The following is a 9,521-nucleotide window of genomic DNA, read 5'->3' as shown; positions in this document are numbered from 1 at the left end:
ACAATTATACCACAATATTTATATACATACCAAGCCTTAAATCAGTTTCGCACTGAATAAACTGAATAAACGGTCATGTTGTACTTAATAGGGCCTAACTTATGACCATTAATTTAACCATCTCGGCCAACGCAGGGACCAAACACTGAACCCCCAGGCAAGCAAGCCAACGTCTTATTGACTGAGCCGACATGTCTCCCAGCTATAGATGAACGATGATGTACAGTTTCAGTTTGGGTGAAGATGTGTTCTTTTAAAGAAATTGTACACCGGTTCGTGGTTTCCAACAGTTACAATATAATTTGATAATGACGTCATAATAAGGTCGTAGGTAAAAAATGTTTGCATTTAACTCGCGAGTATCGATTTCGTATGGGTCGTTAATTCATTTTTTTACACTAAAGTCAACCGATTCACAGATTTCAGCGATTTTCTGGTCCACTGGCGGCCATCTTGGATTTATGTTAATTATGCAAATTCCCCCAAGACCGATAATGGCAGCTTTTATTATAGAAGTACTAAAGACCACACCTGAACAATTCCCAAAGAAATGATTTCTGTTGCAATTTGTTCTTGGTGCATTGTTATCTACACAAGGCTATTTGGGTGTTTTATGGCGACGGAGAGAATTTGAAAATGACAACCCCCAGTCACGAAAATATGGATTTGTTTAAAACATCTCTATTGCAGATCATCAAGTGTTTACTTGACACAAACTAAGGACTTTTGACACCCCCCCCCCCTCCACGAATAAGTAGTAGGCCTAACTAAAATATGGAATTTAGTGAAATGTAGCTTCATACTGATATATTTTATAGTATAAAAATATCCAGGCATATTAACATAACCATACATTGCTGACTCGTACAATTTGTAATAAATACTGAGGTTTCCCAAGTGAAAATACAAAATACATGCATCAAGAATTAAAAACACCATGCGGTATTCATCATTATATAAACTAAACAAAAGAATATGACAGTATAAAGAATAGTCACCTTTTTTACAGAACTGAAACGCGGAAAAAGTTTCTTTTTACGCCATTTTTTTGATTTGACAGACATCCTGTTTGTGTAAGATTGTTGACCGGGATATAACCCCTGCTCAAGATACAGGGTATATAAATGCTTGCGATCTGATAACTTCACAACATTGTCTAATATCACAGCATATTAAACAGCTCAATCAGGTAAGTCTTCTAATTCATTTATTACTTTAAGCTAAGTGAGGTAATTTTGGTACTGCGGCGACGTTGACAAATACAAGGAGTTTCGACACCTTTCGTGAAACGTGCAAGCTACAGAGAAGCGCCCCCACTTTGTTAAGAAAGGATTAAGTCTACTGGTTGATGTGAAAAGTTTTACAAATCTATGATGCACTTTCGCGACTTATAACGACTCCTTTACATGAAGTTAATGGATCGTTATCTTTGACGGAGAGAAAGTATGTTGCTGGAAGCCCCGTAGTGCAAATCCTATAATTTTTCCTACAGATTTATGCTAAAAAGGAAAATATTATAGTATTCTATAGATTTTTTTAATAGTGTTTCTGTAGTAAATTCCACCGTTATCTTTTTGTCTTTAATTTTGTCTGTTTTGTCTGCTGCTATTCCTTTATATCCGTCTTTAATATATTATTAATTAAAGTAGCTAAGTCTCTAACTCAATATCATCCAAAACCTTCGACAATGAAAACGCGAATTATTGGTCAATTTTAATCAACATTGGTGTTGTGATCTTACCGAGAAAAGATGGGCTTCTGATATAAATATATTTAAGACAAAATAAACATTTTACGATTGGTACATGAATCGTGTACCATAATGCATTTCAGTGCAATTTGTAACAAGCGACTCGAAGAACGATGTTAGACACATTCCACAAGTCCTGTCAAACGGTGATCCCATATTCTTATCTGGAGAGCATGCGCAATAAATATCGGTGTAGACTGGAATAACCAGACGCTAGAGATTGACACTTTTGGCGTATTTCCTCGAACATAACTGTTTTGAAATTAGAATCATATCACATTATTATATACGTTGCAACCCATTTGTGTCAATTTGTAGGTCCCAAATATTAGCGATTTAGCTCCTTTAATATCATTTTTTTTGCAGGATTATAATTCAAAATGTCTTCCCATAGTATATTATGTGTATTTATGGTTCTCGTCGCAACTGTTTATAGTCAGGGTAAGAAACTTTATATTACAGAAAACTTTAAGGTATAATAAGAAATCTTCATATCAAAACCCCATTTAAATAGTAAGTGCAGGGGGACCGCACTAAGACAAACCCGACAAGACAAACCTGCGGACAAGACAAACTACATAGACATTGCAAGAATAAACAACGTATTATCAAATCAAGTGAATGAATCCGGGGGCCAACCGTAAGCGTCCACTGCTATGTACAGTCCCGAGCCTGAATGGTGCAGGTTTCAATCAAAATGAAAACAATATTTACAAGAAAGACGCATGGTACCAGAAATAACGCGACCGATCTTGGCGGAGGTCGTCTCTTGAATGGCAATAGTCTGCCAGTTGACGTTATAATTTAGAATGTCAAACAATTTTAACAATAAGGACGATAATCCGGATAGAACCTCGGAAAACGCTAGATAAAGGACAAGTACTTCCTTGTTTACGGTAGATAAATGCATAAATAAATAAAAAATACATCCAGGTAAAAAATTCTCTACTTTACTTCATTTTGACATACATTAATTTATATAAGCTAGTTGGTTGTCCTCTATAGGCGTCTTAAGATATTAATAATGTATACAAAATTTTTGAAAATACGATACTTATTCTTAGAATAAAAGATTTCCACGACAATGGATTATAAATAATATTAGATAACGTACAATGAAAGGTTTAAAGTATATAATACATAACATGACTTTAAATACATAGTCTTCCTTGCGCAGTTTGATAATAGCCAATACAGGAATAATGAGATGAAATCAATGTTCATGGACCAAGTATGTAATATGGCTATAAGACTTAACCTTTCATTAATTTACATAGTCTTCCTTGTACAGTTTGATAATAGCCAATACAGGAATAATGAGATGAAATCAATGTTCATGGACCAAGTATAAAATATGGCTATAAGACTTAACCTTTCATTAATTTACATAGTATTCCTAGTATAATCTGACATTAGAAGTGAAGAGATTAATTAAATGTCAATAGATCAATTATGTAATTTTACTGTAAACTTAACCATCCATTAGCATTTATATCAATTTTATTCTCTAATAAACCGATTATAGAAAAATAAAGATATACAGGGTTTAAAATCTCCTTAAACAGTGCCGAAGTAAAAAGTGTAAAAACATATATTTATTTAAATATTATTAGAATATATTAACACGATGGGAAGGGGGCAAATTAAGCATTTAAATCTGGTAAGAACCAGTCAATAAAGTATGTCTCCACATTCCGTCTCTTATTAGTATCGTCAAAAATACTAAGTTTACTATTTAAATTCTTAGCACAAACAGTGAAATGTTTTGAGACTTTCAAAACAGGATTAGTTTGTAAACTGGGTATCTCAGTGACGTGCAGAAGATTGGTGAGGCCCGGGGCCAACTCCTTAGTTGTATGTCCCCAAAGATCGAACTAAAGGGTCTAGTACTGAAAAATGTAAAAGGAGGGTCGTTTTAAATATATCAATAGAGACGAAATAAACTTTTTATTCAAATTAAGTAGGACAACTTGTACGGTGATAATTTTATTAAATTATTTGATTGGGTGCTCTGTCTCCCTAAAATGGATGCCCGGGGATGTGCCCCCAAACTCCGTGTGACTGTTCCTAATACGTTACATCTAGTGCTTAACCCCCAATTCAAAGACCATTTCGATATAGTTTGGTTGAATTTATTATTTTATTTTTATAGTTATACTACCTCCGACAATAACAGGCGGACCAGGTATTGTAACCAACAGCCAAAACAATCCTAGCTACTACCAGAGCATCTCCGGACAACAACAGCAACAGGGGGTCAATCAAATTGATCCCATGACTCTGCTATTATTGACTCGAGGAGAAGGTGGAATTAGACGAATCCTCCCGTTTCTATTATCTGGACAATTTGGACAGAACAACCAACTTTTAAACATACTGTTGCTTAGATCTCTTTCTGGATAATCTTTGAACTCACATTATCTATAACTCTTTTTCTTGCATTATTTCATGTTTAAAACTTACAACATTAAATTTGTATCAGAGTAAATCAGTATGTATGTACATGTATATGGAAAATAATAAAAAATAATTCCATCTAATAAAATCAACCACTTTTACTTTATTCTGATATACATCAGGCCTGTCATTGAGTCAGCTGGCGTGGTTTCGATTCCCCGGTTGTACATGACAAGGAGTAGGGTCACCTGTCCAACCTCGTGGGTTTTCTCTGGTTCCTCTGGCTTCCTCCCACCGCTAAAGACCCTTATGCACAAGCGAATTAGTGAAATAAAATAGAACCATATGTTAGTCCCGAAATGACCTAGTTTGTGTCTAGTGACGTTAAACCCCATTTTTCTCTCTCTATCTTTTTCAAATCATAAGTTAGCTGCCTGCCCTTCATAGGCCTCTTCAGATTATTGATTATAATATACGTTCAGCCAGAGCCAAATAAACCGTCTGGACACCTTAGGCCATGGTTGCCATATGTGTTACCTATAGTACTGCTAAGTTTAATAGTCCAACATTTGAATAAAACAAATATAAATTAATGGGTGTCGGTGAAAACGAATGGTAGGTATGCATAACAAAATAGTGTGCAGAGGCGGAAAGTATTTAAGAATCTGTAATATACACTGGATGAGAAACACAGTCAACAGACACAAATGCATCTTAGCATTTATTAGAGTACCCTACGTTGCGTACTTCTGAGATAATAGAGACTTTTGGCAAGAGGAATTTTCCTATCCGTATCACGTATCCGTATCGTATACGTGATACGTTGCGTCAAAGTAGTTTTAGATTTTTGGCAGATTTTTGCGTCGCGTACGTATGAGTAACTGGGCTCAACTTAGTTCTATTTCAGCATGATGGCAGATATCTACCAAGATCACCATCAGTACTAGTCAAGTGCCTATTATAGTCTACAATTTCACGGAGGGAATGAAGTCGCTCGACAGTCGCTGAGCTATTAAAAAAAAATTAATGTCGAATCTTATTAAAAATCTTCGACTTCGACTCGACTGTAATTTTTGGTTTCACTAATGTATCATTTCATAAAGTTTATACCCCTTTACCACAGAATAAAATCATTTTCAGATATGCAAGGTTCCGCCTCCCTAAATTTAGCACGTAGATCAACCATCATGGTTAAAATCACATCAAATATAAACCTTCGTGTTCTAGAATACACAAAGATTCATAAAAACGCTATGATACAACATTTCAGCGTCTAAAAGTAGCAAAAAAGACGGTAAAAAGACACGACAATGTTATACGGACCTGTTCCGTATGAAAGCTGTTCGATACGTGCTGCCGTATCCGTGTGTCGTATCACGTATGAGAAATACACACACATTGATGACGCCACAGGCAAAATCCATACGGATACGCGATACGGACCAGAAATTTACGCTTGCCAAAAGTCTCTGATGTGCTCCTCAATCTCCGTGACCAAGATCTAGCGCCGCCACAGAGACTTCATTGCACATTTGTAATGTTTGACTCTATGTTTCTTCGTAAACTTTCTTGTTAAAGTATTAAAGGTGACGATAAAAACCTAAATTATTGTTTTATTTAATGTTTATAGTTTTATTTAATGTTTTAATTAAAATCGCAATACAAGATTTCACAGTTTCAAATATATTACGTCTGTTAAACCTTTCTAATTACCCCATTGCAAAAAAATTGAGACAGCTGCATACATTTCGTCGTACAATCAGTTTTTATTATGAAATATCCCCATTAATAATTACCCAATCTTAACCATATTTATATAACAAGGGGTGGGTTTAACTTCCACTCGACACAAACTAATTCCCTTCGAGGTCAACATAATATGGTTCAATTATATTTCATTATAATAATTCGCATGCATGTAAGGGTCTTCAGCAGTGGGGGGAAACCGGAGGACCCACAGAAAACAGACGAGGTTGGACAGGCGACCCCACTCCTGTCACGTATAAGCGGGAAATCGAAACCACGCCACTTGACTCAATGACAGACCTTGTGATGCGTATGCAATATTGAATTATCATTGATTTTCTATCAATTTTAATATCAACTACTAGATTAACATAAAAATCAATATACCATATTCAACGTTATATCGATTGTGTCCTATATGGAACTGTATGGTCAGCTGCTGTAATTGCTCAACGATCATTTTTAGTTGTTAAAAATGAATTGTGCCGTCTTCTGATATTTGTGAAAACGTCTAAAAAATATTTCTTGAAGTTCAAACTGAATTTGTTGATGGTTGCCTATATACAAATTTAAAACTTTACAATTCAGGCATTTCATTAGATTCTAAATTGTCCCATTTCGACAAGGACCCACTCTAGGCTATATGCTTGTATAGCCTATAAATTCTGATACAGTCATTCTGCACTTGCTCTTTCTATACCTTATTTTGTCTGCATACGGGGGGGGGGGGGGTCGCAGTGGCTCAATGAATAAGGTGTTGGTTCACTCCTGGAGTTCAGCGAGAAAATTCCTCGGGATTTTTACTACATGGTTTCTTGTCAGTGGAGAAGGCAAGGGAACAGAATCTATCCGTTCAGATGGGGCGAAAAACCACGTACACCTTAGTGTACACGTCAAAAACCATTGACTGTTGAATTTCGAATTAAGAGTAGGCCGTAAAATCGCTGTCAGGGCATATTACATGATATATGCATTAGCCCGGATTGCAAGGAACAACGTCTACCAATTTGGATTGGACAAAAAAAAACAAAACAAAAAAACACAGAATACACCAGTCCAAAGATGGACAGATTTCTGAAACGTACACATCAACATCGATAAAGATATTGTATCAGGTTTACACCCCAAATTAATTATTAGAGTCCAAGTTCGTTTAATTCCAAAGCCATTAAGATAGGGATATAACTTTTACTTAAGACTCCAGGCCAATGGGCACATAGATTCCCTCATGCTGCATTTTCATCAAGTTAAAAGTTGCGGACTTAATTGGATTAAACAAATAACTAATTCGCTGTCAAGACGTGTATATTTAAACTAGTTTTTAAGCCAGGAAAGTGCAGCGGTCACACATTTATCCCTGGCACTTTAACTGTTTTGACCTCGTAGTTTTGACAGATATATATATATATACTATTCAAAAAAAGTAGGGGATATTTGATTTTTAAGTGTTATTAAAGTCACCTAATGAAACTGACGAAGAAACAAATGACAAAATGAAATGAAGTTCACATTCATCGATTTATTCCAAATGATCGTTAGACTAAGTAAGGCACAGACTGACCATTATAAGGGTAAAATGATACCCGGGGTCAAACAGCAAAGTTACCACAGCATCACAACCAGGTCAGTAACGGGTAAATCCTCCTCTGTTTGCCAAACAAGCATTGATCCGACGTGGCATACTCCTAATGAGACGTCTATGGTCATTTTGGTCCAGATTGTCCCATTCCTGTTGCAACGCAGCGGCAAGTTCTTGGACATTGGCAGGACGTTGTTGACGTAACCTCTGTCCAAGCATGTCCCAGACATGCTCGATGGGGGAGAGGTCGGGACTCAGTGCTGGCCATGGTAATGTGGTGATGTTCTGTTGTTGGAGGTAACCTGTAACGATCCTGGCCCTGTGACATCTTGCGTTGTCATCCTGGAAGATGAAACGGCGGCCATGACGTCGTGCGAACGGCACAACATGGACTGCCAAGATGTTGTCCCGGTAGTACTGGCCTGTAACACGCCCTGCAACAACATGTAAAGCCGTTCTTCCAGCAACAGTGATGCCTCCCCACACCATAACAGAACCACCCCCAAATCGATCATGTCTGATGACGTTAACGTCTTGGAAGCGCTCGTTTCGACGACGCCACACCCTCCTACGTCTGTCCAAAAAATCAACAGTGAACCTTGACTCATCTGAAAACATCACATTGCTCCAGCGTCGATTATCCCAGTGTTGACGATCCCTACACCAACGACGTCTTGCCTGAATGTGATGATCTCTCAAACAAGGGATCACGCGAGGACGTCGGGCGCGAAGGTGACCCCTATGCAGTCGATTCCGAATCGTCTGGCCACTCACTCTCACACAAGTGTCTGTTTGAAGACGAGCGCTGATCTGATTTGCTGTGATGACACGATTTCTCAAGGCCAAGGTACGGATAAATCGATCCTGGGCTTGAGTTGTCGCCCTTGGTCGACCTGAGCGTGGTCTGTCCTGTACAGATTGTGTATCACGGTATCTGGATCATAGCCTGCTTATGACAGACTGAGAAACATTCATCGTCCGCGCCACAACCGCCTGTGTTGTGCCGATCTGTAGCATGCCAAGGGCACGTAACCTTTCATTTTGGGTAAGCCGACGCATATCAAAATTTGTTTTCTGGTCACTAAAACAATTAAACTGATGTTTCCACCCTGGAATTCAATGCCACAATGACTGTAACATTCAAAGTCAGAGTCGTGCAAATCTTGGGTTGGACCCCCATGATGATCCCAAGCATCACCTGCATTCCATGCGGTAGCTATTGGTGCGTTTGGGCGTCACATGTAACTGGAAATGTTTCTTCTGTTAGGTTCTATAGTGACTTTTTTCGAAGTCATTTGCATATTTTAGTATTATGCCCCCAAAATCAAATATCCCCTACTTTTTTTGAATAGTATATTACTGCGTGTGCCCAAAGCATTTTTAAGCCACCCGATCATTGAAATAAGTCATCCCAGACAACAGGTCAAAAACTGTTTAAATAAAGTTATAGATTCGTGTGGCTACTAAAACCCTTGTCTCAAGAAGTTAAAACCTCAACAGCGAGTGCCTGGGAAAGCCATTGTGGCTAGGCTAGGCGGGTAAGACGTTGGCTAGCTAACCTGGAGGTCGGGTGTTTGATTCCTGCATCGGACCGAGAAAGTTCATCAAGATTTTCCGAGGTGGTTCCCCCTTAGCAGGGGTACAGAACAGAGAGAGAGAGAGAAAGAGAGAGAGCGAGAGAGAGAGATGGGGTTTAACGTCCACTCGACACAAACTAGGTCATTTCGGGACTAACATATGGTTCAATTTTATTTCCATAATTCGGTTGCGCGTAGGGGTCTTTAGCAGTGGGAGGAAACCGGAGGACCCGGAGAAAACCCATGAGGTTGAACAGGCGACCCTACTCCTTGTCACGTACAACTGGGGAATCGAAACCACCCCAGTTGACTCAATGACAGACTTTATGATACAGCACGCACATGCTAACCATTCAGCTAACCAACCCCCCTACAGAACAGAGAGCCTGACAAGGGACAACATATAATTGAAAGGATGGGACGGAAAACCGGGGTCCTGTGTACACATTGGCATAGACGTAAAAGATCCCTT

The 9,521-nt window shown here is 38.2% G+C and overlaps 1 long non-coding RNA gene across 1 annotated transcript; it reads left to right on the top strand.

Moving 5' to 3' along the window:
* Positions 1-1,158: 1,158 nt before the first annotated feature.
* Positions 1,159-4,228, top strand: LOC126830310 (uncharacterized). Its single transcript, XR_007683793.1, has 3 exons — positions 1,159-1,189; positions 2,117-2,191; positions 3,903-4,228. It is a non-coding gene; the product is annotated as an uncharacterized LOC126830310 (long non-coding RNA).
* The last annotated feature ends 5,293 nt before the right edge of the window (positions 4,229-9,521 follow it).

The sequence above is a fragment of the Patella vulgata genome, chromosome 8 (genome assembly GCF_932274485.2).
Source record: "Patella vulgata chromosome 8, xgPatVulg1.2, whole genome shotgun sequence".
Lineage (NCBI taxonomy): Eukaryota > Metazoa > Mollusca > Gastropoda > Patellidae > Patella > Patella vulgata.
Note: the sequence above shows the minus strand (reverse complement) of the source record. Positions and strands in the feature narration are given on the sequence as shown.